The sequence below is a fragment of the Furipterus horrens genome, unplaced genomic scaffold, assembly GCF_987537825.1.
Source record: "Furipterus horrens unplaced genomic scaffold, mFurHor1.1.pri manual_scaffold_10, whole genome shotgun sequence".
NCBI classification, from domain to species: Eukaryota; Metazoa; Chordata; class Mammalia; order Chiroptera; family Furipteridae; genus Furipterus; species Furipterus horrens.
Window position 1 is genome coordinate 64,910,462 of NW_028327180.1, and position 19,326 is coordinate 64,929,787.

The window sequence follows — 19,326 nt, forward strand, 5'->3', positions numbered from 1 at the left end:
TTTTTGTTTGGTGGAGCCTCGGTGCATGCACAGACGCATGTGGGCACAGTGTTACCTGCCTGAGGTTCCCACCAATTCTAGGATTTTGCCGCATTCTCCCATGTTGGTCCCTCTCTGCGGCTCAATTCTGTGTTTTTTTGGTGGAGCCTTGATGCGAGTGCCCCTGGGCACAGTGTTGCCAGCCCAGGGTGTCCCCACCAAGACTCAGTTCATACAGTTTCTCACAGTCCAGGATGTTCTCTGTCTTCCCATGCCCCCAGCTGTTTCAACCAAACCTTTTCCCTGACTCCCTCCGGGACTTTGCTGGTCGGTGCACCTATGGCAGGGGGAAGTTTCCAAGGAGATCCTGGCTAATGAGCTGATCAGCAGCTGCCCCTTTCAGGTGCAGTGCAGCAGAGGCACCAGGCTGTGTAGCCCAGGGACTCTGCTTGGAGAGCGCAGGCTGAGCTTTCTGCCCCCTTTCACGCTGCTCCCACACTCCCATCCCCGTTCACCCTATCTGAAATCCACACTCATTCGCTCCACTCCGTGTTTGTACTCCAAGTCCTTCCACAATGGGAGCAAGCAGACAACACTGCTCCCTATTCCATTGCCATCTTTTTGTTTGTTTGTTTTTCTATTTTATTTACACTCCTACTGGCAATGTATAAGAGTTATTTTTCTTTACAATTTCTCCAGTATATATCGTCTTTCTAATTTTAATTTTTCTGATATTTCATTTTGGCTTTAATTTCCATTTCTCTGAGCTATCATGGGATCATGATATAAAGAGGAGATTGAACATTCTAAGGAAATAAAAAAAATTCATTGGACTTTTGAGTTGTTATTGAATTTTTATGATATAAAACTTCTATTTAGTTCTATTTCAGAGTGTCTATTTTTTCTTGAGGTTTTTCATCTCATCACAAATTATACCTGTCTTTTCCTTTAATATTTAATATTGTATTAAAGTTCCTGTTAATTTTAATAGGTTGCCTATTTCCAAGTCTGCTTCTATTGATTGTTTTTCTTAATTCTGAGACACATATTCCTTCTTCATATGTTTGCATTTTATTATATTCTGAAAATCATGTACTAAAGAATATTGGAGACTGAATATATGGTTGGTTTCTTTCTCAGAGAGCACATGTCCTTCTCTCTATCTAACAGCTTTGTTGAGGTCTGATAATTCATATTTCTCCCAAGATATGATTAGCTGGAATTAGGTTAAGTTTGTAAATAGATTATGTTTACCTGTGATTAACTTAAGTACTAATTCCCTGAAGTGTCATCTCTTTGACATGTTCATGATTTATGTAGGGACAGGATTGCAGATATTTTTAATGAACTCTAGATGTGCTGCAGAATCCAATTTTCACATATATTTTCATTCATCTCTAAGAAGATTCTTCTTATAATCTAAATCACAATAGTTAACATTTACTCCACTCTCACATGCTATGTACTATTCTAAATGTCTTTTGTGTATTATGCCATTTAGTCCTCAGCACAACCCTCTGAGATATATGAGTATTCCTATTTTATAATTAACAAATATGAGACTAAAAGTGGCAATAGATGCACTCACTGAGTTATTAAGTAGTTACTCTGGTGGTCTCAGTCTCCGTGGTTCACAATCTTAACCATCATGTGACTTTACCTCCTGTATTTTCTTACCACTCTGGAGACCCATGTAGTCACATGTACTGACGTCACCAGCTCGGTATTTTCTTCCAACTTTTACAGCTCTTATGGTTGTCTCATGTGTCTGATACTTGTACCTGCCTTTTTTACATCTTCTTGTGTAGTTTGCTACTTTGCATAAATGTTCCAGTGGGGACTGGCCATTGCCGCCTTTGCAGTCCCAGTTTCAGCTTACATGGGCAGGGAGGTAACCCTTCACCCAGGACAATATTCAAGGGGTTGGATCCGCCTAGGACCCACAGGCCTGTAGTGCCTGTTATCCTGAGGTGTGTACTGAACATGTGCGTGCTTTAAGGTGTAGGAAAGCCAGAGAGCTACAAGAGTTCGAGTAATGAGTGTCCTAGTTGCTGGAGTGGGGTCATGGAAGGCCCTACGTGTCCAATCCCTATCCTATCTAATGTTGCCTATCCCCCACAAAAGCAGAGCTGATGAAATGTAAAAGTCTTGGCAGGGTCGGGTGGGGAGGGGCTGGCTGGAGAATCTCCCCAGCAAGAGACACCTGGAAATCCTGGTTGATGGAGTGATCACGGCCTCTGGAGGCCGGGCAGCCAGTGTGCATGCGGGTCCCACGCCACTCTCTGGAGCAAGCAGAAATGAGACCCGGCCCAGATCCAGTCCTGCCAGGACCAGTTTGGAAGAGGTCCATTACTTTGGGGACTCTTGGGGGTAACGAAGCAGCTGTCAGTGTCCAAGCCAGCACCGGCACAGAGACTCTTACTCATCTTGACGCCAGACAGGATGCGAACACTGAAGCCCAGATAGGTGAGACCCGCTCATCATGGAAATAGACATCTGGGCATCCTGGTTCCAAGAGAGGCCCGCTGTCCCATCAGGAGCACAACCATATGGAGATTAACTATCATCACCTTTGCAGCTTCAGTATCCGACTGTATTGTGAGGATGGCCCCTCCCCCCAGGACAATATTCAGCTGGTTTGGGCGGGTCTGGAGGGCCTGGTAGGCGGAGGTCGGCTGAACTATTGTGTACTGAGCATGCGTGTGCACTTGAGTGGCGAGTGTGTCTACTCTTGGTGCATTTACTTCTATGGCGCTGCCACATCTTCCTCAACGTACCTCTATGGCCACTGGTCAGGATCCCTGAGTTGACTGAGGAAGGAAATTCCTGAGCCTGGTTTGCAGGTAAGTAAGTGCAATGCGATGGTGCTAGATAGAAATGAACTGTTGCGGTATTTCAGGGATATGATTGGACTACAGGGAGGAAGCGTTTGCATCATGTTCTCTGTCTTTAGATGATATATCTGAATGGCCTGGGAAAAGAAATGGCAAGGAGTATGAATGTATACTGATTCATAAATAGTGGCTAAAGTTTAAATGCAATGGTCAGATTATTGGAAGGAACGGGATTTGAGGAGTAGAAATAAAATTTGGGTTCATTTTAAGTATGATCTCCTCAGAATGGGCTCACGGTATAGGAATATGTGTCCTACATGAACATTCATCAAGGACACTCATTGCAGACCAGGCTTTCAATAATCAGGTGGACAGAATGACACATTCTTCGGATATCTTTGTGGCTTTTTGCCCTTACCTCAGTGCTTGTTTACTCAGTGGGTTAATGAGAAAAGTGGCCACAATGGCAAAGATGGAAGTTCACTTATATTCTCAATAACCTTGGTTTTTCTTCACCAAAGTTCATCTGGCTAATCCTACTGCTAAGTGCTTCACCTAACAGCAGAGACCAAAACTGACACTCTTTGCTCAGGTTAAAGAGGAAAGGGTTTTATAAAAGAACATGTCAGCATGAATGTGACAGAAATTCATCCCCAGCATTTGTTCTAGATATAGATTTGTCTTTATTAGACAATCCTGAATACTTTATCCCCCATAATTGTATATCTTATACATTGCATTTAACAAAGAAACCTTTGTGGTGAAAGGTGAGAAAATAGGCATATGCTTAAAAAATTTAATACAAAATGGTGTAGTGGTCAATAAATTACTTCACTATGATACCAGCTGGGTGTCAATAATTTGAAAATTTGAGGTGTTATCCTACATGATGCTGTTTGTGCTCTGAACCAGTATCCAATCTTTTTTTTTTTCCCCTTTTTCCCCAGAGCCAGAGTATAGCCATCAAGGGCAAGGTACTTTTCATTATTTCTCTAATGACCTTCTTTTGAAGATTTTGCTTTCATTCTCTCTAGCTATATTTTTTGACTACTTTAGAATTTTTGGTTTTCAAGACAGAAATGCTTTCCACAAGAGCACAAAATAATGGTTCAATTGACCTTGATGCTGAGGCTCCCCATTGGCTGTTGGGGTTCCTCCTGCCCTTAAAGCAGTGATGAAAGAAGCGAGTTGATAGACTCTCTGTGGGGAGTGAATGTGATGGATGTTATTACACAATGGAAACAGGGAGAAGTATGTCCAAAACCCAGGTATTTCTCTGGGATGCTTCTTAGCACTTCTGCATCCAGTTGAAAAAGTTCATGGGAGTTTCAAACAAACCAATTAAAAAAAAAAAAAAATCCCAAGGCTCAGCTTCCACAGGGTGAAAAGTTTGTATCACTCAGCCATACCAGCTGAGGAACATTGAAGTTATAAATACCACCTGTGACCTCAATGCCAGTTAAAGAAATAACTATAACAACAGTCATGCTATTTTTGTTTGTTTGCTTAACTTTGCTATTTTCATATTTATATATTTAATTAATTATTATTTTTTATTTTCCTTTTTCATCCAAAGTGTGTCGGTAGTGGTTAAATTCATAATCTAGTTCTGAGTTTTCAGTATATCAGAGTAGCATAGTGATTTTCAACAGGTGTGCAGCAAGAATTTTTAAAACATACAACACCTGACTATTAAGTCAAGGGAACTGACCTCTTTTTCCTCAGATTGTCAGGTTTTAAAGAATGACTATCTACCCAGTGTGAGTGAATCAAAATTATGCCTGTTCAGCTTGGCTAAATATATATATTTTTGGTGTGCCACATAATTTTAGTAATTAGTTTATGTGTGCCATGAGATGAAAAAGTTTGAAAATCACTGGGTTAGCTCTAGGACTATATTTAAAAGAATAATTTAAAAGAATAAAAAATATCCAGATGTCAAAATAGTTACTAATAGAATGAAGGATGTATTTGGATATTTAACAAAGTAGTGGACTTGGTGGATGAGTTCAGTAACAAATATATAATAGTTGTAGGCAGATTTATGATTGATGAGGTAGACCAAAATATATAAGTTGTATATAAGATAATAAACCATATGGTTGAACTTATCAGTATATCACAAAGTACCCTGATAATGAAGAACACTTTTTCTTTGTGTATTCCCATGACACTCTTACCAGTGGTTACTCATTAGGCCACTGAGAAAACCTCAAAAAAATTAAAAAAGTAGAAATCATGTAGATCATACTGATCTACTCTCTAACCCAAATCACCTAAATATTCTCTTTTGTTTTATATTCACGTAACTCCCATTTTTTTTTAAGTGAACATTTTGCTGTTAAAATACTTAATAGAGGACTTGGAGAAAAAGAATGGAAATGCTTATGAGGAAATTGCTTCTGGCCTCTGCAGTGGAAAGAATAGAATCTAGTTGCTGCATATTTTTTTCCCTAGGGAATGAAAATGATGCATTCCTACTCTTGCTTAAAACAAACAAACCATTTGTAAATCTTTCATTTTCTCTTAATAAGCCTTCAGATCAACTCAGGCTAGTCCTAACAAGCAAAACTTCCCTGGGGAAAGATATTCAGAAAAATTATTACTTTATCCTATTTTGCTTCTAAGTTATAATATATTATTCATTATAAACCATGTGTTAGAGTGTCCTAGACTAGTCAAATAGACATCCTAGTTACTGAATAAAATGAATTACATAGAAGAAGTCTGCGCAGGTCCCCAAAATTTTAATATACTGGATCTTTAAAGTAATTGGTCACTTTCAACATTCTTGATAAACTAAACAGATGATGTCTCTGTGTACATTTGATTTCTTCACAAAATGTATATCCATTATTCCTCTAAACATACGCTTTCTTATCTAGAAATACATCTTGTTTCTGTGCAACAATATGCATTTGTTTATCCACTCAATTCTTAATATTGAGGTTTTGCATAATCTCATTCCTCAAAGATCTAGAAATATAACACACAGAACAAATCAGTTGTGAATGCGAACTGCCATGCGAATCTGAGTATAATGAGCAGCATAGAAATAGTATGAGATGTTTTAGGAATTCAAGCTTTCAGCAAATATATAATGAGGTCCTACTAAGTATCGAGTACTGTTGCAGGTACTGGAGATAAACAGTGGATAAAACAAAGTACTATTCCCATATCTGGAGGAAACAGAAAACAAATCAGGCAAATATACCACATGTCAGATTATTATATACTATGAAGAAAGTACAGCAGGATAAGGAAGGTAGATGGTGCCAGAGTGAGCAGAGGTTGCTATTTTATACTGTACATTGTAACCTGGGAAGGCCTCTCTAAGAAAGTGACAATTGAGCAGAGACTAAGGATAGATTGCTATCAGAGGCAAGAGTGTCCTTAGCAAAAGGAATAGCAAATTCAGTGTCGTTGGGTAGGACTGGACTTGATATTGGATGAACAGCAAAGAGGCATATGTAATTGTAATGAAGCACTTGGGGTGAAAGAGATGAGGCCTCAGAGGCAGGGAAGGAGGAGCCAGGTTATATAGGGCATTGTAAGATGTAATGACTTTGGCTTCAACCCTTAGTGATATGGGAAGCCTTTGGAGATTATAAGCAAAGTGATGTGGTCCTACTTAGGTTATAAAATAGTTCTGGGGAGCTCAAATATAGGAGGAGGGGTGGATAGATACTCCAGATTTGTCTGAAAGCTGTCATGGTGAATGGAAACATCTACAATGGAGAGAAAAAAGCAGTGGCTTTCATGAAAATAATGCATGATCAATAGCTGTTGGAAAAAAACAATGAAAAGTGAGAGTAGTAACCAAAGTCTTAGTTTTAGGACTAAAACTCCTAAGTGCACAAATGGAGCTTGTGATTGTGGTACGCACCTCTAGCATGGATCCCCAGAGTGGCATGAGAAAATTTCTTCTCATAAGTTTCCTTTTATATATACTTCTCTCTCACTCTCTCCATCATAGAACAATGTGAGGGAAGGGGTTCTGACCCTTGTGTGGTCAAGCATCTGCACATAATTTTTGATTCCACTAAAACTTAATTACTGACAGCCTACTCTTGACCAGAAGCCTTACTGATAACATAAATAGTTTAATATATATTTTGTATGTCATATGTACTATTACAATAAAGTAAGCTAGAGAAAAGAAAATGTTATTAAGAATGTCATAAGAAAGAGAAAGTACAGGAAACAAGATGGCGGAGGAGTAAGTGGAAGCTACACTAACTTCCTCCCAGAACTAGTCTGGATTTACAACGTAATTTTGGAGAAATCATCTGGAATAACCAACTGAACACCAGCTGCAGAGAAGTCTTATAACCACGGAGAGACAAAAAAGGCCGCTACATCACAACGTGACCGGTAGGGAGTGCGGAGACGCAGAAGGGCTGGCTGGCATCACACGGGTGGCAGCTGAAGGGGCTGAGAAACAGATCAGCAGCCGGGGATTCCCCCTGAGAAGGGCAGGGTCCAAACCCCAGCCGGCCTCCCCAGCCTACAGCAACAGAGTGGAAAGTAAAATAGTATCCAGCTGAGAAAAGCGAAAAGCCACAGGGTTTCTTGCTAGCCGGAGAGAAACAGCTGGAGAAAAAGAGCTCTTAAGCGGATCACATACAAAAATATTTTGGCCCCCACTTACCCTGGGCACAAGCAGAGGGAAGACAGAGAGGACTGGAGATGCTTGGGGAGAGTTTGGTTTGGTGGCTTTGAGGGGAGAGCTGGGGAAGCGGCTGGCCGGGTCCCAGTGCTGACTCATCCCCACACTGCAGGCAGACCATTCCTGGCCAAGTGGCGTCAGCCTGAGGGGAAGCAAAGGCCCTGCCTACAGGAATTAAGCTGCCACACCCACGGTCCTTAAGCCTGACGGCTAATCACAGATTGAATAGATTATCAACTAAAGGAGACAGACAAAGGCAGTAGATCCCTGGAAGTCTCCAACAGGCTGCCTAGGCCCAGACTGGTACAGGATCTGATGCCACCAGGGGCAGACCCAGGAAGTGCAGATCATTCTAAGAAGCACCAACAAACAATAGGAGTCACAAAAATTGGGAGACAGAGAAACAACCCCCCATCGAAAGGAAAGGTAGAGTCCCCAGAAAGAGTGCTAAATGAAAGAGAGGGGAGCCAACTATCAGATATGGAATTGAAAGCATGTATTATGGAGAAGATCAATGAGCTCAGCGGAAACTACAAAGAACTCCAGAAAAACTACAGTGAACTCCAGAAGAACTATAAGGAACTTACTGAGAATTATACCAGCATCAAAAAGGACATGGAAGCTATCAATAAGAGCCAGGAGGAAATGAAGAATATGATCTCTGAATTGAAGAACACAGTAGAAGGAATTAAAAACAGGCTAGAGGAAGCAGAAGATCGGATCAGCGAGTTGGAGGACAATGTAGACAAAAACTCACAGACAGTGCAACAAAATGAAAAAAGGCTGAATAAGACTGAAGAGGCTCTAAGACAGCTGCAGGACAACATGAAACGTAATAATATCCGTATCATAGGAATTCCAGAAGGAGAAGAAGAAGAGCAAGGAATAGAAAACCTCTTTGAAAAACTAATGACAGAAAACTTCCCTAACATGAAGAGAGAAAGAATCATGCAAGTCCAGGAAGCACAGAGGGTCCCAATGAAGATGAACCCCAACAGGCCCACTTCAAGACACATCATAATTAAAATGCCAACATTCAAAGACAAAGAGAGAATCCTAAAAACAGCAAGAGAGAAACAACTAATAACATACAAGGAGCTCCAATAAGGCTATCATCAGATTTCTCAGCAGAAACACTACAAGCCAGAAGGGAATGGCAAAATATATTCCAAGTAATGAAAAACAAAGGCCTACAACCAAGAATACTCTACCCAGCAAGGCTCTCATTCAAAATGGAAGGTGAAATAAGGAGTTTCCAAGACAAAAGAAGGCTAAAAGAATACATCTCCACCAAACCAGCATTGCAAGAGATGCTAAAGGGTCTGCTTTAAGAAGATGAAGAAACAGAGAGAGACAGAGAGGAACACGAGTACAAAGGGGGGAAATGACAATGAATAAGTACTGAAAGAAAGAAGGAACTTCTACCATTTGCAACAACATGATTGGAACTAGAGAGAATTATGCTTAGCGAAATAAGCCAGGCAACAAAAGAAAATTACCTTATGCTATCACCTGTTACAGGAAACTAATGAACAACACAAACAAATGAGCAAAATTGAACCAGAGGTATGTAAACGAGGAATAAACTAACAATAACAAAGGGGGAGATGGGAGAGAGAGAAGTGGTGAGAAGGGGAAGGGTCTAGTCAAAGAACATGTATAAATGACCCATGGACATGGACAGCTGGGTGGGGACTGAATGTGGGAGAACGGAGGGACAGGGTGCAGAGAAGCAAGAGGGGGAAAAAAGTGAGACAACTGTAATGGAAAAACAAACAAACAGAAAAATTTTTAGTGGGGGGAAAAATAAAAATATAAAGAATAGAAATGCAAGTTCAGTGAATATTAGAAGGACAAGGATTTTCCTTCACACTGTATATATTTTCTCCCTATCTGATCCCTCCAGAATTTGGCATTCTAAAGAAGTAAGTAATGACCTAAGTTTCTTTGCATAAAACTAATAAGACCAGTTGTTAATAACGATTTTTTGACTAAGACTTTGACTGGAATGTCATGCCTAAAGGAGACATGCTCGGGCTTTGGTTGTTACCAAAAAGCCCTGAGCAACTGGGACTGACTTTCAAAGGGCATAAGCCTACGATCTCATTACCTGAGTGATTGTACGTATAGGCCTCACTTAATCCTGTCTGCATTGCTGCCTCCTGAGACTCAATGGTTTGGCTGAACTAAGTGGCTGGGTTGGTGAAGAACGGGGTGGTCTGTGGGCTTCACCTTAAAACTGGTTTCTCTTTTCTATCCTAATGGCTTGGACAGAAAGAGCCCAGAGGCCTGAGAGGGGGGAAACCTAAAATATTTCCCTCAGTCCAAACTAAGTATAATGGGCAAAAGGGTTTTGGACAGGTGAGATGTACCTGGCATACCTTCCTCCAAAGAAGCCCTTCTTTTCCCTAATGTGGGACATTGAAAAATTAATACCTGTCTTTTGTCATCTAGTGGTTACGGATTGAATGATGTCCTTTAACCCTGTTGCCCCCAGAATACAACAAGGATGCCAGCCTGTTAAACCAAGCATGCCGGTGTCCAGAGACAGCCAACCAACCTGGAGTCTGCACCATCCTTCCCCTTGTGGGAAGGCCACCCTCCCCTCCACACCCCCACTCTTATTAGGGATTTCTGGACCCAAGGGTAGGTAGGACGACGACCATGTCCAGCTTGAAGCAGCTAGAGGAGCTCGAGACCTTCGTCCATTGTCCTTTATAAGATTGTAAAGGGTCTCAAGTCTGAGAGGGAGGGATTGTTATTTTTTATTGTTAAAATATTTAACTAATCAATTAATTATTTTTAAAAAAAGAAATAGAATATATGAAAGGGTGAGCCATGGGCATGGACTTGGGGAGGGGATTGTCGGGGAAGGGGGGTGCTGGGTGGAGGGGAGCAAAGGGGAAAAAATTGGGACTATTGTAACAATATAATCAATAAAATATACTTAAGAAAAGAAAAAAACCAATAAATTATCATTATGCTTAAAAAAAAAAAGAAAGAAAGTACATTTACTGTATATTTACATTTTTTTCTGTAGGCATGTATAGATATGGAAAGATATCTATATACTTATTTCTATATAGATACATATGTATCAATGTTCTACGCATTATTATATAAGTATAGATCTATATATACACTTGACCCTTGAACACACAGGTTGGGACTGCATGGGTCCATTTATATGCAGATTTTTTCAATAAATACTATAAATGTATTTACCCTTCCTTATGATATTCTTAATAACAATTTCTTCTCTCTAGCTTATTACTGTAAGAAGACAGAATATAATCACCTAGCCTTTCAGAAACCACTCAAGTAATGCAGTCCCATGCTTTGCAGTGTGGTGTCTAATCCCAAATCTGAAAGTAGCAGGATTACCTGGTGTAGGTGGGACACTGACTGAGAGAGAGAAAAAGAGCAATTTCAGGAAACATACTGACAACTTGATGTTAGAACATCAGGTATGATAGACTGTTTGGTACAGTAATGGGTGTAGCAGTTTAGTAACTCATCTACAGTTTTATTTACAATCAGAACTTTATAATAATAAATCTTTTTTTTATAGTTTTTTTTTTTTTTGGTTTTTCAATTACAGTTGTCCGCTTTTCTCGCAATTTCTCTCCCCCACCCAACCCAACCCCTCTCCCGCAATCATATCCCTCCTCGTTGTCCATGTCCATGAGTCATTTATATATGTTCTTTGACTAAACCCTTCCATTACTTATACCCCTTCTCTCCCTCCCCCTCCCCCCTATTGACTGCTATTCTGCTCTTTGTTCTATTTAGTTCTTTTGTTTGTGTTGTTCTTTAGTTTCCTGTATTAGGTGATATATGGTATTTTTCTTCCTTTGCCTGGCTTATTTCACTAAGCAAAATTCTTTCTAGTTCCATCCATGTTGTCGCAAATGGCAGGAGTTCCTTCTTTCTTTCTGCTACATAGTATTCCATTGTGTAAATGTATCACAGTTTTTTGATCCACTCATCTACAGATGGGCACTTAGGTTGTTTCCAGCAGTTAGCTATTGTAAACAGTGTGCAATGAACATAGGGGTGCATAAGTTCTTTTGAATTGGTGTTTTAAGACTCTTCAGGTATAATCCTAGTAGTGGAGTCGCTGGTTCAAAAGGCAGTTCCATTTTTAGTTTTTTGAGGTAATTCCATACTGTTCTCCATAGTGGCTGCACCAGTCTGCATTCCCTCCAACAGTGCAGTAGGGTTCCCATTTCTCCACATCCTCGTCAGCACTTGTTGTTTGTTGATTTGTTGATGATGGTGTAAAATGGTATCTCATTGTGATTTTTATTTCCATCTCCCTGATGGCTAATGATGTTGAGCATTTTTTCATGTGTCTATGGACCTTCTGTATGTCCTCTTCGGAGAAGTGTTTGTTCAGGTCCTTTGCCCATTTTTTAATTGGGTTGTTTGTTTTCTTGATGTTGAATCGTATCAGCTCTTTATATATTTTGGAAATCAGTCCCCTGTCTGTGATGTCATTGGCAAATATGTTTTCCCATATGGTTGGTTTCCTTTTCATCTTGCTGATGTTTTCTTTTGCTGAGCAGAAACTCTTTAGTTTGATGTAATCCCATTTATTTAATTTTTCCTTTATTTCTCTTGCTTTAGGAGATGTATCCATGAAGAAATTGTTACGTGAGATATCTGAAATTTTCTTGCCTATGTTTTCCTCTAGGACTTTTATGGTGTCACGGCATACGTTTAAGTCTTTGATCCATCTTGAGTTTATTCTCGTGTGTGGTGTAAATTGGTGGTCTAGTTTCATTTTTTTGCACGTCCCTGTCCAGTTCTCCCAGCACCATTTGTTAAAGAGGCTCTTCTCACTCCATTTTATGTTCCTACCTCCTTTATCAAATATTAGTTGACCATAGAGGCCTGGGTTTATTTCTGGACTCTCTATTCTGTTCCACTGATCTATATGTCTGTTCTTATGCCAGTACCAGACTGTTTTGATTACAGTGGCTTTGTAGTATTGTTTGATATCTGGTGTTGTGATTCCTCCTGCTGTGTTCTTCCATCTCAAGATTGCTTTTGCTATTCGGGGTCTTTTTTGGTTCCATATGAATTTATGGAGTATTTGTTCTAGGTCTGTGAAATATGTCATTGGTATTTTAATAGGGATTGCATTGAATCTGTAAATTGCTTTGGGTAGTATGGCCATTTTGATGATGTTGATTCTTCCCATCCAAGAACATGGTATTTGCTTCCATTTATTTGTATCTTCCTTAATTTCTTTCTTCAATGTTATGTAATTTTCAGAGTACAGGTCTTTTATCTCTTTGGTTACGTTTACTCCTAGGTACTTTATTTTTCTTGTTGCTATAGTAAATGGAATTTTCTTTTTTGTCTCTGTCTCTGATATTTTATTGTTGGTGTGCAGAAATGCCTTAGATTTCTGTATATTTATTTTGTACCCGGCTATTTTGCCAAATTCACTTATTATATCGAGTAGTCTTTTAGTGGAGTTTATAGGATTTTCTAGGTATATTATCATGTCATCTGCATATAATAAAAGTTTTACTTCCTCTTTCCCAATTTGGATGCCTTTTATTTCTTTTTCTTGTCTGATTGCTATGGCTAGGACTTCCAATACTATGTTGAATAGGAGTGGAGAGAGTGGACAACCTTGTCTAGTTCCTGAATTCAGGGGGAATGCTTTTAGATTTTGTCCACTGAGTATGGTGTTGGCCTTGGGCTTCTCATATATGGCCTTAATGATGTTAAGGTATGCTCCCTCTATTCCCACTTTGCTGAGTGTTTTCATCATAAGTGGGTGTTGTACTTTATCAAATGCTTTTTCTGCATCTATTGATATGATCGTGTGATTTTTGTCTTTCATTTTGTTTAGGTGATGTATTATATTTATTGATTTGCGAATATTAAACCATCCTTCCATCCCTGGAATGAAGCCCACTTGATCGTGATGTACGATCTTTTTGATGTATTGCTGGATCCTGTTTGCCAAAATTTTGTTGAGGATTTTAGCATCTATGTTCATCAGTGATATTGGCCTGTAGTTTTCTTTCTTTGTTGTGTCTTGACCTGGTTTGCGGATTAGAATAATACTGGTTTCATAGAAAGAGTTTGGGATTTTCCCCTCTTCTTGGTTTTTTCGGAATAGTTTGAGGAGGATAGGAGTTAGTTCTTCCCTGAATGTTTTGTAGAATTCGCCTGTGAAGCCATCCGGTCCAGGGCTTTTGTATGCAGGGAGATTTTTGATTACTGTTTCAATTTCCTTCTTTGTTATTGGTCTGTTGAGACTTCCCACTTCTTCTTGATTCAGCTTTGGAAGGTTGTATGTTTCTAGAAATTTGTCCATTTGTTCTAGATTGTCAAATTTCTTGCCATACAGTTGTCTGTAGTAATTTCTAACTATCATTTGTATTTCTGTGGTATCAGTCGTGATTTCTCCTCTTTCATTTCTCATTTTGTTTATTTGGGTCTTCCCTCTTTTTTTCTTGATTAGACTGGCTAGAGGCTTATCGATTTTATTTTTTTGAAGAACCAGCTCCTAGTTTTGTTGATTTTTGGATTGTTTGTTTAGTCTCTATGTCATTTAGTTCTGCCCTGATCTTGATGATTTCGTTCCTTCTTCTTGCCCTAGGCTTTGTTTGTTGTTGTTGTTCTGGTTCTTGTAGCTTTATGGTTAGGTTTTTTATTTGAGATTCTTTTAGCCTTTTCAGATATGCCTGTATTGCTATGAACTTCCCTCTCAGGACTGCTTTTGCTGTGTCCCACAGGTTTTGGGGTGTTGTGTGCTCATTATCATTAGTTTCTAGAAATTTCTTGATTTCTTTTTTGATGTCATTGTTAATCGATTCATTATTTAATAGCATGTCATTCAATCTCCATGAGTTTGTGTGTCTTTGATTTTTTTCTCTGAGGTTGATTTCTAGTTTCAAGGCATTGTGATCTGAAAAGATGCTTGATATGATTTCAACTTTCTTGAATTTTCTGAGGCTTGTTTTGTGTCCTATCATGGGGTCTGTCTTTGAAAATGTCCCATGTGCATTTGAAAAGAATGTATATTTTGCTTCTTTGGGGTGGAAAGTTCTATATATATATCAGTTAGGTCCATGTGGTTTAGTGTGTTGTTCAATGCCTGTATATCCTTGGTGTTTCTTTGCTTGGATGATCTGTCTATTGTTGATAATGGAGTGTTGAAGTCCCCTACTATGAGTGTGTTGTTGTTGATATCCTTTTTGTGGTCTTCTAGTGTTTGCTTTATGTATTTGGGTGCTCCTATGTTGGGTGCATATATGTTTATCAGTGTCATATCTTCTTGATGGATTGTTCCTTTAAGTATTATGAAATGTCCTTTTTTGTTTCTTTTCATTGCCCTTGCTTTGAAATCCGTTTTTTCTGATATGAGGACTGCTACCCCGGTGTTTTTTTCCAGTCCATTTTCTTAGAATATTTTTTTATATCCCTTTACTTTCAGTCTGTGTAAATCTTTTGTTTTGAGGTGTGTTTCTTGTAGACAGCAAATATGTGGGTCCTGTTTTCTTACCATTCCGTTACCCTATGTCTTTTAATGGGAGCATTTAATCCATTTACATTTAGAGTTATTATTGACGTGTATGTATTCATTGGCCTTTGTACCTCTGTTCCTCTCCTCTCTTGTTCTTTTCTCCTTTTTTCTTAGAACACACCCTTTAGCATCTCTTGCAATGCTGGTTTGGTGGAGATGTATTCTTTTAGTCTTCCTTTGTCTGAGAAACTCCTTATTTCACCTTCTATTTTGAATGAGAACCTTGCTGGGTAGAGTATTCTTGGTTGTAGGCCTTTGTTTTTCATTGCTTGAAATATTTTTGACCATTCCCTTCTGGCTTGTAATGTTTCTGTTGAGAAATCAGTTGATAGCCTCATCAGAGCTCCCTTGTATGTGATTTGCTGTTTTTCTCTTGCTGCTTTTAGGATTCTCTCTTTGTCTTGAAATGTTGCCATTTTAATTATGATATGCCTTGGAGTGGGTTTTGGGGGGTTCCTCTTCATTGGAACTCTCTGTGCTTCCTGAACTTGTATCACTTTTTCTCTCATCAGGTTCGGAAAATTTTCTGTCACTATTTCTATCAGTTTTTCAATTCCATGCTCCTTTTCTTCTCCCTCTCTAATTCCGATGATCCTGATATTATTTCTTTTCATGCTATCCTATAATTCCCTTACATCTTGTTCATATTTTTTAAATCTTTTTTCATTTTGCTGTACTGTCTGGGACTTTTTCTCTACATTATCTTCTAACTCACTAATCCGATCCTCTGCTTCATTTAGTCTGCTTTTGACTGATTCTACTGTGTGTTTCAGTTCAGAGATTGAATTCTTCAATTCTTCCTGGTTCTTGTTAACAGTTTCTATGTCTTTTTTTATGCTGGTTTAGTTTTCTGCAAGTTCCCTGTAATTTTCTTGGAGCTGCTGGTAACTTCCTTAGAGGTTGTCATAGTTGTTTTTAAGGATGTCGAGTATATTGAGCTTCTTTACCACCATTGTTTTGAATTCCATGTCTGACATTTGGGCTATGTCTATTTCATCTATCTCTCTTTCTGAGGATTCCTCTTTTCTTTTCATTGAGGGGTTATTTTTGCGTCTTACCATGTTGGATTCTGTTTGTTTGTTTTTATTTATTTGTTTTTTGGGGGGATGGTCTGCTTTGACTTCCCTCCTTTGTGGTATCAGATTCTTTATGGGAGATCTGGGGGTTTCAGTGGTGCAGTCTCTTTGATATCCTGAGCCTGATGTTCTTGAGGTACCCTTTATGTCATTTGTTTATGCTGTCTGGTTATATTTCAGATGTTCTTTGGTAGGATCTTCCTTCTGGCTAGTTGGTTGGGAGTCACTCTATCCACTTTGTCTTGAGTTCTTTTGTGGATATGCTGTTAAAAACATAAACACACAGCCCAGGCAGGAGACCCACACCCTCAAAAAATATCCCCCACCATCTATCATCTGCCAATGAGCCCGTATTAATATAAATGTAAAGAGATTAGAGCTTTTGTACTATAAGAAGAATAGATAAGAGTTGTTTTTAGGGAGGAAAAATATAATTTTTGATAGAGGGGGTGATAGATTAATAATAGTTGAGACTCTGCAAGCCAGTAGGTAATATTTACATTTTATGTTAATAAAAATAGAAGAAAAGGATGGAAAAATGCATAATATAGTAAGAAAGTGGGATTGTATTGTATTGGGTTTATATAGTAATTATATTCTATTATTTAGAGTGATAGGGGGGCTAAACTAGACACACAAACAAATAAACAATGACTGAAGAGAAAGGATGAGAAGGAGAGGTTATATGCAACACATTTGAGATAAAGTTTGTTTTTCTTTTGGAAGGGAAAAAAACAACAATAAAAGAAGAAAGAAAGAAAGAGAGAAAAGAAAGAAGAAAGAAAGAAGAAAGAAAAAAGAAGAAAAAAATTAGAAAGAAAAATAAAATCCCAAGAAAAGAGAAGAAAGAAAGAATAAAGAAGGAAGAAAGAAAGAAGAAAGAGCGAAAAAAAAGTGAAGAAAAAAAAAAAGGGATGTTTATACTCCGTTTTAGCCTTGGTGTGTCGCCTTCTTTTTCTGCGTCCGCAGCTGGTCTAGTGTGGTGGTTCAGAGGTTCTTGTTTCTTGCAGCAATGGTGTGCGCCCGCGGTTGCTGGCACGGCATGTTCCCTTGCTGCCCACTGGAGCCAGCTGAGGTGTCCTTGCATGCGCGCCCCTGCCCCGTGATTGGCGTCTATTGTTGCCCGGGCTGGGGTGTTTTTGCGTTCATTCTGAGATGTCCCTGCCCACACGTCCCTTCACTCGCAGGCGGCCTGATAGCTTGCCCCGTGATTGGCGCCTGTTGTCTCCGGGCTGAGGTGTTTTCGTGCTTGCGTGCCCGTGCCCTTAGTCCCGCTGAGCCGAGCTCCAGGAGTTGGTCTCTCGCCTCTTTGGGCGGGGCCCTGGACACTTGTTCTCAGTGGAAGTGAGCGTCTGTGAGTCACTGCTGCCCGCTGTTCCCATGCCGCAGCCTCCCACCTCCCCTCACCCATCTGGGCGGGCACAAACAGAGCCTGAGCTAATGGTCTGCTTTCTGGCCTGGGGCCCAGCACCCACCGGAGCTGGCTAGGGGTGTCTGTGCACGGTCCTCTGCGTGTTCAGTGGGCCCTCCCTGTGCCCGTTGGGGCACTGATCTTATGTCCGTTGGGGAGTGTCTGAGGGATGCCTGGACTCACTGCCCCACGCACCTGGGCCAGTGAATGAGAGCACTTCCCTATGCGGGCCCCCAGGACCCAAGGGTAGGGTTGGGGAGTGGGTGAGCGCGCCTCTGCGTCTGCGCTCCTCAAGAATGGCCTACCACCCCCAAACTTTCCTCCCCTCTCCACCGTCCACTATAGAAAAATATAAAGGAGAGTTATGTTCTCACTTGCCTGGGAGCACGCTGTCTCCTGTCCTTCAGCGCCAATGCTACTTGGTCGAGTCCCGTCTCTGCAAGCAGGCAGAGATCCGCTCTCCTCCCGACTTCTCTCCGGGGCAGCCTGTGGTCGCCAAAAAGCCTTTGTGTACTTCCAGCCGCAGTTCGGGCAGCCGCCTCAGTCAGGAATCCTGTTTCATCCCCTTTTCCTCTGCTATCCTCACTAAACAGGTTGTTCCCAGGTGGATTTTTTCTAATCCAGCAGTGCCATGGCTCGACTCCTGCCAGTGTCGAGCTGCTCACTGCAATTAGCCCAAACTGCAGACGGGTCTCGGGAGCCTGAAAACGCAGCGTCCCCTCACTTCTCCGCCATCTTCTCCCTTCTGTAATAATAAACGTTAATGTCATTTGCTTATCCAGCCTTTAAGAAATATTTTTATTGGCACATATGCTTTGATAGAGTATCTACAAGATCTCTGGGGTAATTTTACTCAAAATGTGGTTCTGTAGAGAAGTGTAGAAATATAATTTTGGTTAGCACTACATGGTAAATAAAAGTACTTTTTAACTTCTTTACATAAGAATGCTGAAAGTTCTTTTAGAAATGGAACTAATTATTTGCTGGGTAGATAATAGGCAGAAGCTTTGCACAGCAGTGTAGGTAGTGAAGAATGTTTCACTGACCTTGGGGTTTTCTTTGTTAAGTAATGACCTAACTGAGAGGCAGGAAGGACCATACTGATAATGCATTCCATCTGTCTAAAGCCTGTGTCATTTTACTATCTATAAAACATCTGGCTGAGTATAATTTTAGTATACTTTACAGGTTCATAATGAGCTAGCCTCACAATTTTCTAGGCACATTTGTTTGTGATTTCAAAGGAAAGTTAAGATATCAGAGTTAGATTTTCATTGTGTTTCTGTAATGGTTTCAGACTGTGCTCATGACCCACAGAGATCTTTGAAAAATAAAGCAAATGATGTAATGCAGTGAGATAGAAAACAAGCATCTGGTACCTGATTAGAGAATTGAGCACTATTTTCAAGAACAAATCAGAATTTTAAAAAATCTATGAAATAGAGACATGAGTTTCTATTTAAATAAAATATATGGAATTAGAAGTGCTGATAGTACTGTCACATATACCAACCAGCTGGGAGAATATTTCTGCCAATTTTGGGGTTTGCTTTTAAAATAGTTCTAACTTTATAAAAAATCAACTATTTGAATTTAGTCCTCATGCTGAGCAGAGAAAATATATGAACTTCATTCTATCAGGATATTTAAAAAATTAGTCACTTGATGTTCTGCTTATGTCAGAATGGCAGGCCTGGTTTTCTGAGCAAATTCTCAGAAACATATACTTTTAAGGAGGAGGAAAATCTGAAATGTAAAGAAACTGGTAAGAAAGAGATGGAAAATATATGTAAACCTGAACAAAT